Below are 15,212 nucleotides of genomic sequence, written 5' to 3' on the forward strand. Positions count from 1 at the left end.
GTCGACCAGTAACCCCTGTACGATCTTCCCGGTGTGAATCTTCACCCACGGGCTTAGACCTCAGGCGAGGTGTAGCGAGGCTGTGGGGTCTCGGCACCAGAGCTCTCATCATCCTACCCATTCACTCAGCCCTCATACTGAGTCAGTGGAGAGGACTTATTCAATAATCGCTCTGGCAACTGACACGATTCAGTGAGCGAATGTAGCTCACCGCTTCTGGGTTCTCCAGCGGTGGTGGCGCATATCACAATCGCTCTCTACATCGCTGCTCCCCAGGCAGACAGCGATGTGAAGGCGCACTCGATAATCAACTGCCTATAATAAACGTTGGAGTAACGTTAGATGTGCATGTGGTTCGATCACCACTGCTCATCTAGTTACTGCAGGGCTCACTCTGACTTTAATTAGCTGCTTGCTGGTCCAACAGCGCAGCAATAACAGTAACAACTACGTTCCAGCACAGCCTATATTCTTAGCTGACATATTATTTGAACCGTTATTTGGACTTCACTTTATTCCATCTGGAGCCACAAAAACGGAAGGTTACAAACTCAATACATATAATAAAAATAACCATTAACGGTTCCTATTCATAGTTCAGCTAAGTGTGCACAACAATTAAACAATGGTGACAAACATTGTATCTAACACTAAGTGAAATCACTCAACCACTCAATCTTTGAGTGTTGATTGCTGTCTATCAATAACGCAGCAAAAACGCAGGGTGTGCATGTGGTTCACTTCATGCATACCCATTTAGTCAGTGTAGGGCTATTTTAGTCCACCTAGCTGCCTGTCAATACCACAGTGCAGCAATCATTATATGAGCCCACTTGTCCAGCACGGACCAGTTTAATCAGTTGACACTGTCAATTTGATTCCATTCGTTTATTTTGAATTCCAATTCCCATTGTAGTGCAGCGATTATTGCACTCTAATGGAACATTAGCGTTGGTGGAATCGCTTTAAAATAAATTAGTGATCTCACTCAATTTACACCATATTTCGGGTTAATGGTATGTGAGTTTGGGGGTCACTCACACATACCAGTTTGCACCAATGAACTTTTATACATTTTAATGTTAATCAATAAAGGTTATTTATTAATTTCACATTAGACCACATCTTTTCCCCTTTCCCATCCCTATTTCATTATAGACACGGCAGGTCCTGGTCGGTGTATGACTGGTGGTCACTCTAGAAGATTTCCCATGATTCAGAGCGGTGTATACAGAGGATATATATATATATATATATATATATAGACACTTATTTGCTGAGGACGCGGCGTGTGACTGCAGTGTGAGGTGAGGTGACGTCACGTGGTTCCTCTGCTGGTTCATTCTTCAGGACACGCTGTTATATTCCCCTCTGCTGCTCGTCACTTTGTTATTTGTTGTTCGGTGGGACTTCGCTGTTCGCAGGACGGGCTGTACTTTATGGGGGGCCGGTTTTTGGTACATTTACTTTTTCCTTTCATTTATAGACATTTGTCAAAAATACATTAAAAAAACCACCAGTTTTGCTGCCTCCACCGCGCTCCATAACGCCGGCCCTCGCCGCGCTCCATAACGCCGGCCCTCGCCACGCTCCATAACGCCGGCCCCCGCCGCGCTCCATAACGCCGGCCCAGCCGCGCACCATAACGCCGGCCCAGCCGCGCACCATAACGCCGGCCCAGCCGCGCACCATAACGCCGGCCCCGCCGCGCTCCATAACGCCGGCCCCGCCGCGCTCCATAACGCCGGCCCCGCCGCGCTCCATAACGCCGGCCCCGCCGCGCTCCATAACGCCGGCCCCGCCGCGCTCCATAACGCCGGCCCCGCCGCGCTCCATAACGCCGGCCCCGCCGCGCTCCATAACGCTGCCTCCACCGCGCTCCATAACGCTGCCTCCACCGCGCTCCATAACGCTGCCTCCACCGCGCTCCATAACGCTGCCTCCACCGCGCTCCATAACGCTGCCTCCACTGCGCTCCATAATGCTGCCTCCGCAGTGTTGACTTTGCGACAAACCTTTTAGAATTATGGCCAGGAAATTCCACCTTGGTATCATCAGACATGACACGTTTTCCCGCACGCTTTCGGCAGACTTGATGTAGGTCTTTGCAGAACATGCCGGGCTTGGATGTTTTTCTTGGTTAGAAAAGGCTTCCCTCCTGTCACCCTCCCCCACAGCCCAGACATATGAAGAATACTGGAGATTGTTGTCACATGCACTACACAACCGGTACCTGCCAGAAAGTCCTGAGCTCCTTTAATGTTGCTGTAGGCCACTTGATAGCCTCCAAGACCAATTTTCGTCATTTCATCAAGTTTTGAGGGACGTCCAGTTCTAGGTAATGTCACTGTTCTGCCAAATGTAATCCACTTATTGACGACAGTCTTCACTGTGTTCCATGGTAGATCTAATGCCTTGGAAATTCTTTGGTACCCTTCTCCTGACTGATGCCTTTCAACAATCAGATCCCTTTGATGTTGTTATGATGGGGTAGGGAGACAGACAGGTGAGCCCTAATCTACCCGCCACTCAGAACCTGAGGAGTGGGGCTTTAAACGGAAATAGAGCCTACAACTCTCCCGAAAGGAGATAAAAGTCTTCCGGTCCCCTGAGAACCGGTCAGGCAACTTGAGGTGGGGTTCAAGAGGTGAAGTGGGGGGCACTACCAGGGTAGCATCATGCTGGTTGCCCTTCTGAGCCAGGGCTTGGACCTGTAGGGAGAGGCCCTGCATTTGCTGAGCCAGGGTCTCAAGGGGGTCCATAGTTGTGTCAGGGACCAGGGTAGAAAAGGTATATGGGCCTGTGGTTATGTTATGATGGGGTACGGAGACAGACAGGTGAGCCCTAATCTACCCACCACTCAGTCCCTGCCTACTTGCAACGGCCCGTCCTAGGCGACGGCGTACAACTGGGCGACGGTCCCTACGCTCAATAAGTGCACGACAGACAAACAGACAAGGGTACAAAGAAAGCTAAGGGAAATGGGGCAGTTGACCACGGCAACACCGTGAGCAACAAGAGTAGTGAACGAGCCGAGTCAAACCAGGAGTGTACGAGGTACCAATCGCAGAGCAGGAGAGTAGTCATTAAAGCCAGGGTCAAAATGAAGCAAGGTCAATAATAATAGCAGGAGCAGCAGAGCCAGGAAACAGGAAAGAATCACAGGCAAAGGAGGAGCAGGAAATGCAGGTATAAATAGACAGAGGGCGGGAGCTAGCTCTGTCTGGACAGGCTGTGATAGGCTCTCCCACTCCTCAGCCTCCCAGCCTGACTGGTAGGAGATCGTGTCACTCTCTCAGACTTAGGAGCAGGAGCAGACTGATTACCCACGGGCGTCGACACAGAAGCTGTGTCTGGCAGATCCTTTACAGTACCCCCCCTTTTAAGAGGGGCCACTGGACCCTTTCTAAGTGGACCTGGCTTATTGGGGAAGCGAAGATGGAACCTCCTGAGCAATACCCCAGCGTGAACATCCCGGGCGGGTACCCAAGTCCTCTCCTCAGGCCCGTATATCCTCTCCAATGGACCAGGTACTGGAGGGAGCCTTGGACCATCCTGCTGTCCACAATCTTGGCCACCTTCAGGGGTGAGAACAGGGACCAGAAGTTTCCTCGAGGGAGCCAAGGACGGGGAGCAGCGTTTCAGGAGGGAGGCATGAAACACGTCGTGTACTCGAAAAGACGGGGGTAACTCCAGTCGGAAGGAGACAGGGTTAAGGAATTCAATGAACTTGTACGGCCCTATATATCGGGGAGCAAATTTTTTGGACGGGACTTTAAGGCGAAAATTTTTAGAAGATAGCCACACCAGATCCCCGACCACAAACAAGGGGTTAGCAGAACGTCTTCTATCTGCCTGAGTCTTTTGTATGCTCTGGGACGCCTCTAGGTTTTTCTGAACCTGGGCCCAGACTGTACACCGTTCACGAGGAACGACATCTACCTCGGGATTGTTGGAACTACCAGGTGAAATGGAGGAGAACCGTGGATTAAACCCAAAATTACAGAAAAAGGGGGAGACCCCTGACGAGTTACTGACCCGGTTATTAAGGGAAAATTCGGCGAGTGGAATAAAAGAGACCCAATCATCTTGACAGTCAGAGATAAAGCACCTTAAATATTGTTCTAGAGACTGATTAGTCCTCTCAGTTTGGCCATTAGTTTCAGGATGGAAGGCAGAGGAGAAGGACAGATCAATCTCCAACTTTTTACAGAAGGCTCTCCAAAACAATGAAACAAATTGTACCCCTCTGTCCGAAACAATATTGACAGGGACCAGATGGAGACGCAGGATGTGTTTGACAAACAAGGTAGCTAACATCTTGGCATTGGGTAGTTTCGTTAGGGGCACAAAGTGGCACATCTTACTGAAGCGGTCTACTACAACCCACACCACCGACTTGCCTTGAGATGGAGGCAAATCGGTGATAAAATCCATGGAGATATGGGTCCAAGGTATCTGGGGAATGGGCAAAGAACGTAGTAAGCCCGCTGGTCGGGACCTGGGAGTCTTGGACCTGGCACAAATTTCACAAGCGGCGACGTAGGCCTTAACGTCTTTAAGCAACCCAGGCCACCAATAGTTTCTGGCAATGAGATGCTTGGTACCCAGGATGCCTGGATGGCCAGATAGTGCAGAGTCATGATTTTCCCTGAGTACCCTTAGCCGGAATTGCAGGGAAACAGCTTGTTCTCAGGAAGGTTCCCGGGAGCTGAACTTTGATCAGCCGCAATTTCGGAGACTAAGTCAGAATCAACAGAGGAAATGATTATACCTGGGGGCAAAACACAAGCAGGATCTTCCTCCGAAGGAGGGCTGGCCATGAAGCTACGCGACAGTGCATCAGCCTTAATATTTTTAGACCCAGCCCTATAGGTGACCAAAAAGTTGAATCTAGTAAAAAATAACGCCCATCGAGCTTGTCTCAGGTTTAGCCTCCGGGCAGATTCTAAGAAAACCAGATTCTTGTGGTCGGTAAGGACCGTTACCTGGTGCCTAGCCCCCTCCAGGAAGTGGCGCCACTCTTCAAATGCCCATTTAATGGCTAAGAGTTCGCGGTTGCCAATATCATAGTTACTCTCAGTGGGCGAGAACTTCCTGGAGAAGTAGGCACAGGGACGGAGATGGGTGAGGGACCTGGTACCCTGGGACAAGACAGCACCCACTCCCACCTCGGAGGCGTCAGCCTCCACGATGAATGGCTCCATTTGGTTAGGTTGAATCAGCACAGGGGCCGAGATAAAGCACTTCTTAAGGACCTCAAAAGCCTGGACCGCCTCAGGAGGCCAGTGGAGGAGGTCAGCACCTTTGCGAGTAAGATCCGTAAGAGGCTTAGCGATGACTGAGAAGTTAGCAATAAATCTGTAATAATTAGCAAACCCCAGGAAGCACTGTAACGCCTTCAGGGAGGCAGGTTGGACCCATTCAGCCACAGCCTGAACCTTGGCAGGGTCCATGCATAATTCATGAGGAGTGAGGATTTGACCCAAAAATGGTATCTCCTGCACCCCAAACACACATTTTTCGGTTTTAGCAAACAGTTTGTTTTCCCGAAGGGCCTGGAGCACCTTCCTGACATGCTCAATGTGGGAGGACCAGTCCTTGGAAAACACAAGTATGTCATCAAGGTACCCTACAAGAAATACCCCCAGGTAGTCTCTTCAAATCTCATTTATGAAATTCTGGAAGACCGCGGCAGCATTACACAACCCAAAGGGCATAACGAGGTATTCTAAATGACCTTCGGGCGTGTTAAACGCAGTCTTCCACTCATCTCCCTCTTTGATGCGGATAAGGTTATAAGCCCCCCAAAGATCAAACTTAGAGAACCATTGGGCCCCCTGAACCTGATTGAAGAGATCAGGAATCAAAGGAAGGGGATACTGGTTCCTTACAGTGACCTTATTCAAGTTACGGTAGTCAATGCATGGCCTAAGACCACCATCCTTCTTCCCTACGAAGAAGAAGCCAGCACCTACCGGAGAAGTAGAGGGGCGAATGTAACCCTTGGCCAGGCATTCCTGGATATACTCTCTCATGGCCTCACCTTCGGGACAAGAGAGATTAAATATCCTACCCTTAGGGAGCTTAGCTCCTGGTACCAAATCGATTGCACAATCGAATTCTCTATGAGGAGTTAACACTTCGGAGGCCTTTTTAGAAAAAACATCAGCGAAGTCCTGAATAAACTCAGGTAGAGTGTTCACCTCCTCCGGGAAAGAGATAAAATTAACAGAAAAACATGACGTCAAGCATTCATTACCCTATTTAGTAAGATCCCCAGTATTCCAGTTAAATGTGGGATTATGCAACTGCAACCAGGGAAGGCCTAAAACCAAATCGGACGATAATCCCTGCATCACCAGTACAGAGCACTGCTCCAAATGCATGGAGCCAACAAGGAGTTCAAAAACGGGTATGCTGTGTAAAATAACCATTAGCAAGAGGAGTGGAGTCGATACCCACTACCGGGACAGGTTTAGGTAAATCAATCAATGGCATAGCTAGAGACATAGCAAATTCCACAGACATGATATTAGCAGAAGACCCTGAATCCACGAAGGCACTGCCGGTGGAAGACCTACCCTCAAAAGAGACCTGAAAGGGAAGCAAGATCTTATTCGGTTTCATATATACGGGAAATACCTGTGCGCCCAAGTGACCTCCCCGATGATCACTTAGGCGCGGAAGTTCTTCCGGCTGCTTATTCTTACGCCTAGGAGAGTTGTTCACTTGATGCTTTTCATCCCCACAGTAGAAGCAGAGACCATTCTTCCTGCGGAACTCTCTACGTAGTTGGGGAGACACGGAGGCCCCGAGTTGCATAGGTTCATCCGAGTTTTCCGTGGAAGAATGAAGCAGCGGAACCTCGGGAGCCATCATGGGGGGGTCAGAGGGGAAGGCACAACAACGTGCCAGTCGTCGTTCCCTGAGTCGTCGGTCAAGTCGTACCGCTAAAGCCATAACCTGATCTAGGGAGTCAGAAGAGGGATAGCTAACTAACAGGTCTTTCAGGGCGTTCGACAGACCCAATCTAAACTGGCACCTCAAGGCAGGGTCATTCCACTGAGAAGCTACACACTACTTCCTAAAGTCAGAACAGTACTACTCAACGGGTCTCTTACCCTAACGTAAGGTCACCAGCTGACCCTCGGCAAAGGCAGTCTTGTCAGTCTCGTCATATATGAGCCCGAGAGCGGAAAAAAAAAGATCAACAGAGGAAAGTTCAGGGGCGTCAGGAGCCAAGGAGAAGGCCCATTCTTGGGGCCCGTCCTGGAGCCGGGACATAATTATACCCACTCGCTGGCTCTCAGAACCTGAGGAGTGGGGCTTTAAACAGAAATAGAGCCTACAACTCTCCCGAAAGGAGAAAGTCTTTCGGTCCCCTGAGAACCGGTCAGGCAACTTGAGGTGGGGTTCAAGAGGTGAAGTGGGGGGCACTACCAGGGTAGCATCATGCTGGTTGCCCTTCTGAGCCATGGCTTGGACCTGTAGGGAGAGGCGCTGCATTTGCTGAGCCAGGGTCTCAAGGGGGTCCATAGTTGTGTCAGGGACCAGGGTAGAAAAGGTATATGGGCCTGTGATTATGTTATGATGGGGTAGGGAGACAGACAGGTGAGCCCTAATCTACCCGCCACTCAGTCCCTGCCTACTTGCAACGGCCCATCCTAGGCGACTGCGTACAACTGGGCGATGGTCCCTACGCTCAATAAGTGCACGACAGACAAACAGACAAGGGTACACAGAAGCTAAGGGAAATGGGGCAGTTGACCACGGCAACACCGTGAGCAACAAGAGTAGTGAACGGGCCGAGTCAAACCAGGAGTTTACGAGGTACCAATCGCAGAGCAGGAGCGTAGTCCGTAAAGCCAGGGTCAAAATGAAGCAAGGTCAATAATAATAGCAGGAGCAGCAGAGCCAGGAAACAGGAAAGAATCACAGGCAAAGGAGGAGCAGGAAATGCAGGTATAAATAGACAGAGGGCGGGAGCTAGCTCCGTCTGGCCAGACTGTGATAGGCTCTCCCACTCCTCAGCCTCCCAGCCTGACTGGTAGAAGATCGTGTCACTCTCTCAGACTTAGGAGCAGGTGCAGACAGATTACCCACGGGCGTCGACACAGAAGTTGTGTCTGGCAGATCCTTTACAGATGTTACGTCACACTATATCACATTGTATAACACTATATCACCCTATATCACATTGTATCATCACATTGTATCATTTTATATCACATTATATCACATTGTATCACATTATATCAAATTGTATCACATTATGTCACATTATATCACACTATATCACATTGTATCATTTTATATCAAATTATATCACACTGTCACATTATATCACATTGTATCACACTATATCACATTGTATCACACTATATCACATTGTATCACATTATATCACACTATATCACATTGTATCAGATTATATCACATTATGTCACACTATATCACATATCACATTATATCACTGTCACATTATATCACATTGTATCAGATTATATCACATTATGTCACACTATATCACATATCACATTATATCACTGTCACACTATATCACATTGTATCACATTATGTCACACTATCACATTATATCACATTAAATCACTGTCACTATCACATTGTATCACATTGTCACATTATATCACACTATATCACATTGTATCAGATTATATCACATTACGTCACACTATATCACATATCACATTATATCACTGTCACATTATATCGCATTGTATCACATTGTCACATTATATCACATTGTATCAGATTATATCACATTATGTCACACTATATCACATATCACATTATATTACTGTCATGACTCTGTAATGAAGTACCACAGGTCGTGTCTCCAGCCTATGGACAATCAGATGAGTCAGAGGTGCAGCCACAAGACAAAGTGTCCTCATTGTCCGGTCTCCACAGGGGGTCATCAGGAGGCACCACAGTTATATTCAGCTCAGGTGCAGACCAGCAAACAAGGCAGATCCAATTATCTCCCCCCCCCCCCCTGTGTCCTTATTCCGGCTGTGGCAATACACATAATAGTACAAAGTACACAACTCACATACAGACAGCAGAGACACAAACTAAAGTCATTATAATGATGGTGACTAGAAACTGCCAAGATGTTCCTCCCTCTGAGGGGTATATAAGGGCTTGTCCTGGGGAGGATGGAGATCTTCTGGATTTAGACCTTAAAGAGGCTCTGTCACCAGATTTTGCAACCCCTATCTCCTATTTCAGTAGATCGGCGCTGCAATGTAGATTACAGTAACGTTTTTATTTTTAAAAAACGAGCATTTTTGGCCAAGTTATGACCATTTTTGTATTTATGCAAATGAGGCTTGCAAAAGTACAACTGGGCGTGTTTACAGTAAAAGTACACCTGGGCGTGTATTGTGTGTGTTACATCGGGGCGTTTTTACTACTTTTACTAGCTGGGCGTTAGGAATGGGAGTGTATGATGCTGACGAATCAGCATCATCCACTTCTGTTCGTTAACACCCAGCTTCTGGCAGTGCAGACACACAGCGTGTTCTCGAGAGATCACGCTGTGACGTCACTCACTTCCTGCCCCAGGTCCTGCATCGTGTCGGCCACATCGGCACCAGAGGCTACAGTTGATTCTGCAGCATCATCTGCGTTTGCAGGTAAGTAGCTACATCGACTTACCTGCAAACGCCGATGCTGCTGCAGAATCAACTGTAGCCTCTGGTGCCGATGTGTCCTCGCTCGTCCGACACGATGCAGGACCTGGGGCAGGAAGTGAGTGACGACACAGCGTGATCTCTCGAGAACACGCTGTGTGTCTGCACTGCCAGAAGCTGGGCGTTCTGAAGAGAAGTGGTAGTAAAAGTAGTAAACACGCCCCGATGTAACACACACAATACACGCCCAGTTGGACTTTTACTTTAAACACGCCCAGTTGGACTTTAGCAAGCCTCATTTGCATAAATACAAAAATGGTCATAACTTGGCCAAAAATGCTCGTTTTTTAAAAATAAAAACGTTACTCTTATCTACATTGCAGCGCCGATCACATGTAATAGCAGATAGGGGTTGCAAAATCTGGTGACAGAGCCTCTTTAAGGAGAGCTGAAGCGGAGGCCGGCGCTCTGAAGATGTTTCTGTAAACACCTTATTTTGTGGACTGTGTGTTGTTCCTGCATTGAACGCGACTTGTTCTGTCATCATTGGATGCGATAAACCCTGTTGGAGTTGCCCTGTCGCCATGACCGTTATAATATTATTATGTGGCACTGGAAGGAAGGAGCTTCTAGCCTATACATTATAATATCATTGTGTGGTGATGGAAGGAAGGAGCTTCTAGCCTATACATTATAATATCATTATGTGGCCCCGGGAAGGAAGGCGCTTCTAGCCTATACATTCTAATATTATTATGTGGTGATGGAAGGAAGGCGCTTCTAGCCTATACATTATAATATCATTATGTGGTGATGGAAGGAAGGAGCTTCTAGCCTATACATTATAATATCATTATGTGGTGATGGAAGGAAGGAGCTTCTAGTCTATACATTATAATATCATTATGTGGTGATGGAAGGAAGGCGCTTCTAGCCTATACATTATATTATCATTATGTGGTGATGGAAGGAAGGAGCTTCTAGCCTATACATTATAATATCATTATGTGGGGATGGAAGGAAGGAGCTTCTAGCTTATACATTATAATATCATTATGTGGCCCCGGGAAGGAAGGAGCTTCTAGCCTATACATTATATTATCATTATGTGGGGATGGAAGGAAGGAGCTTCTAGCCTATACATTATAATATCATTATGTGGTGATGGAAGGAAGGAGCTTCTAGCCTATACATTATAATATCATTATGTGGCCCCGGGAAGGAAGGAGCTTCTAGCCTATACATTATATTATCATTATGTGGTGACGGAAGGAAGGCGCTTCTAGCCTATACATTATATTATCATTATGTGGGGATGGAAGGAAGGAGCTTCTAGCCTATACATTATAATATCATTATGTGGTGATGGAAGGAAGGAGCTTCTAGCCTATACATTATAATATCATTATGTGGTGATGGAAGGAAGGAGCTTCTAGCCTATACATTATATTATCATTATGTGGCACCGGAAGGAAGGCGCTTCTAGCCTATACATTATAATATCATTATGTGGTGATGGAAGGAAGGAGCTTCTAGTCTATACATTATATTATCATTATGTGGTGATGGAAGGAAGGAGCTTCTAGCCTATACATTATATTATCATTATGTGGTGATGGAAGGAAGGAGCTTCTAGCCTATACATTATAATATCATTATGTGGCCCTGGGAAGGAAGGAGCTTCTAGCCTATACATTATAATATCATTATGTGGCACCGGAAGGAAGGAGCTTCTAGCCTATACATTATAATATCATTATGTGGTGATGGAAGGAAGGAGCTTCTAGCCTATACATTATATTATCATTATGTAGTACCGGAAGAAAGGTGCTTCTAGCCTATACATTATAATATCATTATGTGGTGATGGAAGGAAGGAGCTTCTAGTCTATACATTATATTATCATTATGTGGTGATGGAAGGAAGGAGCTTCTAGCCTATACATTATAATATCATTATGTGGTGATGCAAGGAAGGAGCTTCTAGCCTATACATTATAATATCATTATGTGGTGACGGAAGGAAGGAGCTTCTAGCCTATACATTATAATATCATTATGTGGCCCCGGAAGGAAGGAGCTTCTAGCCTATACATTATAATATCATTATGTGGTGATGGAAGGAAGGAGCTTCTAGCCTATACATTATAATATCATTATGTGGTGATGGAAGGAAGGCGCTTCTAGCCTATACATTATAATATCATTATGTGGTGATGGAAGGAAGGAGCTTCTAGTCTATACATTATATTATCATTATGTGGTGATGGAAGGAAGGCGCTTCTAGCCTATACATTATAATATCATTATGTGGCATCGGAAGGAAGGTGCTTCTAGCTTATACATTACAATATCATTATGTGGTGATGGAAGGAAGGCGCTTCTAGCCTATACATTATAATATCATTATGTGGTGATGGAAGGAAGGCGCTTCTAGCCTATACATTATAATATCATTATGTGGTGATGGAAGGAAGGAGCTTCTAGCCTATACATTATAATATCATTATGTGGTGATGGAAGGAAGCAGCTTCTAGCCTATACATTATAATATCATTATGTGGTGATGGAAGGAAGGAGCTTCTAGCCTATACATTATAATATCATTATGTGGCACCGGAAGGAGCTTCTAGCCTATACATTATATTATCATTATGTAGTACCGGAAGAAAGGTGCTTCTAGCCTATACATTATAATATCATTATGTGGTGATGGAAGGAAGGCGCTTCTAGTCTATACATTATAATATCATTATGTGGCACCGGAAGGAAGGCGCTTTTAGTCTATACATTATAATATCATTATCTGGTGACGGAAGGAAGGAGCTTCTAGCCTATACATTATAATATCATTATGTGGTGATGGAAGGAAGGAGCTTCTAGCCTATACATTATAATATCATTATGTGGTGATGGAAGGAAGGCGCTTCTAGCCTATACATTATAATATCATTATGTGGTGATGGAAGAAAGGAGCTTCTAGCTTATACATTATAATATTATTATGTAGTGATGGAAGGAAGGAGCTTCTAGCCTATACATTATAATATCATTATGTGGCATCGGAAGGAAGGCGCTTCTAACCTATACATTATATTATCATTATGTGGCCCGGGAAGGAAGGAGCTTCTAGCCTATACATTATAATATCATTATGTGGTGATGGAAGGAAGGAGCTTCTAGTCTATACATTATAATATCATTATGTGGTGATGGAAGGAAGGCGCTTCTAGCCTATACATTATATTATCATTATGTGGTGATGGAAGGAAGGAGCTTCTAGCCTATACATTATAATATCATTATGTGGGGATGGAAGGAAGGAGCTTCTAGCTTATACATTATAATATCATTATGTGGCCCCGGGAAGGAAGGAGCTTCTAGCCTATACATTATATTATCATTATGTGGGGATGGAAGGAAGGAGCTTCTAGCCTATACATTATAATATCATTATGTGGTGATGGAAGGAAGGAGCTTCTAGCCTATACATTATAATATCATTATGTGGCCCCGGGAAGGAAGGAGCTTCTAGCCTATACATTATATTATCATTATGTGGTGACGGAAGGAAGGCGCTTCTAGCCTATACATTATATTATCATTATGTGGGGATGGAAGGAAGGAGCTTCTAGCCTATACATTATAATATCATTATGTGGTGATGGAAGGAAGGAGCTTCTAGCCTATACATTATAATATCATTATGTGGTGATGGAAGGAAGGAGCTTCTAGCCTATACATTATATTATCATTATGTGGCACCGGAAGGAAGGCGCTTCTAGCCTATACATTATAATATCATTATGTGGTGATGGAAGGAAGGAGCTTCTAGTCTATACATTATATTATCATTATGTGGTGATGGAAGGAAGGAGCTTCTAGCCTATACATTATAATATCATTATGTGGTGATGGAAGGAAGGAGCTTCTAGCCTATACATTATAATATCATTATGTGGTGATGGAAGGAAGGCGCTTCTAGCCTATACATTATAATATCATTATGTGGTGATGGAAGGAAGGAGCTTCTAGCCTATACATTATAATATCATTATGTGGCCCTGGGAAGGAAGGAGCTTCTAGCCTATACATTATAATATCATTATGTGGCACCGGAAGGAAGGAGCTTCTAGCCTATACATTATAATATCATTATGTGGTGATGGAAGGAAGGAGCTTCTAGCCTATACATTATATTATCATTATGTAGTACCGGAAGAAAGGTGCTTCTAGCCTATACATTATAATATCATTATGTGGTGATGGAAGGAAGGAGCTTCTAGCCTATACATTATAATATCATTATGTGGTGATGCAAGGAAGGAGCTTCTAGCCTATACATTATAATATCATTATGTGGTGACGGAAGGAAGGAGCTTCTAGCCTATACATTATAATATCATTATGTGGCCCCGGAAGGAAGGAGCTTCTAGCCTATACATTATAATATCATTATGTGGTGATGGAAGGAAGGAGCTTCTAGCCTATACATTATAATATCATTATGTGGTGATGGAAGGAAGGCGCTTCTAGCCTATACATTATAATATCATTATGTGGTGATGGAAGGAAGGAGCTTCTAGTCTATACATTATATTATCATTATGTGGTGATGGAAGGAAGGCGCTTCTAGCCTATACATTATAATATCATTATGTGGCATCGGAAGGAAGGTGCTTCTAGCTTATACATTACAATATCATTATGTGGTGATGGAAGGAAGGCGCTTCTAGCCTATACATTATAATATCATTATGTGGTGATGGAAGGAAGGCGCTTCTAGCCTATACATTATAATATCATTATGTGGTGATGGAAGGAAGGAGCTTCTAGCCTATACATTATAATATCATTATGTGGTGATGGAAGGAAGCAGCTTCTAGCCTATACATTATAATATCATTATGTGGTGATGGAAGGAAGGAGCTTCTAGCCTATACATTATAATATCATTATGTGGCACCGGAAGGAGCTTCTAGCCTATACATTATATTATCATTATGTAGTACCGGAAGAAAGGTGCTTCTAGCCTATACATTATAATATCATTATGTGGTGATGGAAGGAAGGCGCTTCTAGTCTATACATTATAATATCATTATGTGGCACCGGAAGGAAGGCGCTTTTAGTCTATACATTATAATATCATTATCTGGTGACGGAAGGAAGGAGCTTCTAGCCTATACATTATAATATCATTATGTGGTGATGGAAGGAAGGAGCTTCTAGCCTATACATTATAATATCATTATGTGGTGATGGAAGAAAGGAGCTTCTAGCTTATACATTATAATATTATTATGTAGTGATGGAAGGAAGGAGCTTCTAGCCTATACATTATAATATCATTATGTGGCATCGGAAGGAAGGCGCTTCTAACCTATACATTATATTATCATTATTTGGCCCGGGAAGGAAGGAGCTTCTAGCCTATACATTATAATATCATTATGTGGCCCCGGAAAGGAAGGCGCTTCTAGCCTATACATTATAATATTATTATGTAGTGATGGAAGGAAAGCGCTTCTAGCCTATACATTATAATATTAT

At 44.7% G+C, this 15,212-nt stretch overlaps 1 protein-coding gene across 1 annotated transcript in view; it reads left to right on the forward strand.

The window, feature by feature from the left end:
- The first annotated feature begins 1,251 nt into the window (after positions 1–1,251).
- The window catches only part of LOC142684060 (uncharacterized), a 74,903-nt gene continuing 60,942 nt past the window's right edge, over positions 1,252–15,212 (forward strand). Inside the window, exon 1 of the mRNA XM_075847450.1 lies at positions 1,252–1,307. The gene's annotated coding sequence lies outside the window, so the exon portion shown is untranslated. The remainder of the gene's footprint in view (positions 1,308–15,212) is intronic.

The sequence above is a fragment of the Rhinoderma darwinii genome (genome assembly GCF_050947455.1).
Source record: "Rhinoderma darwinii isolate aRhiDar2 chromosome 4 unlocalized genomic scaffold, aRhiDar2.hap1 SUPER_4_unloc_3, whole genome shotgun sequence".
Lineage (NCBI taxonomy): Eukaryota > Metazoa > Chordata > Amphibia > Anura > Rhinodermatidae > Rhinoderma > Rhinoderma darwinii.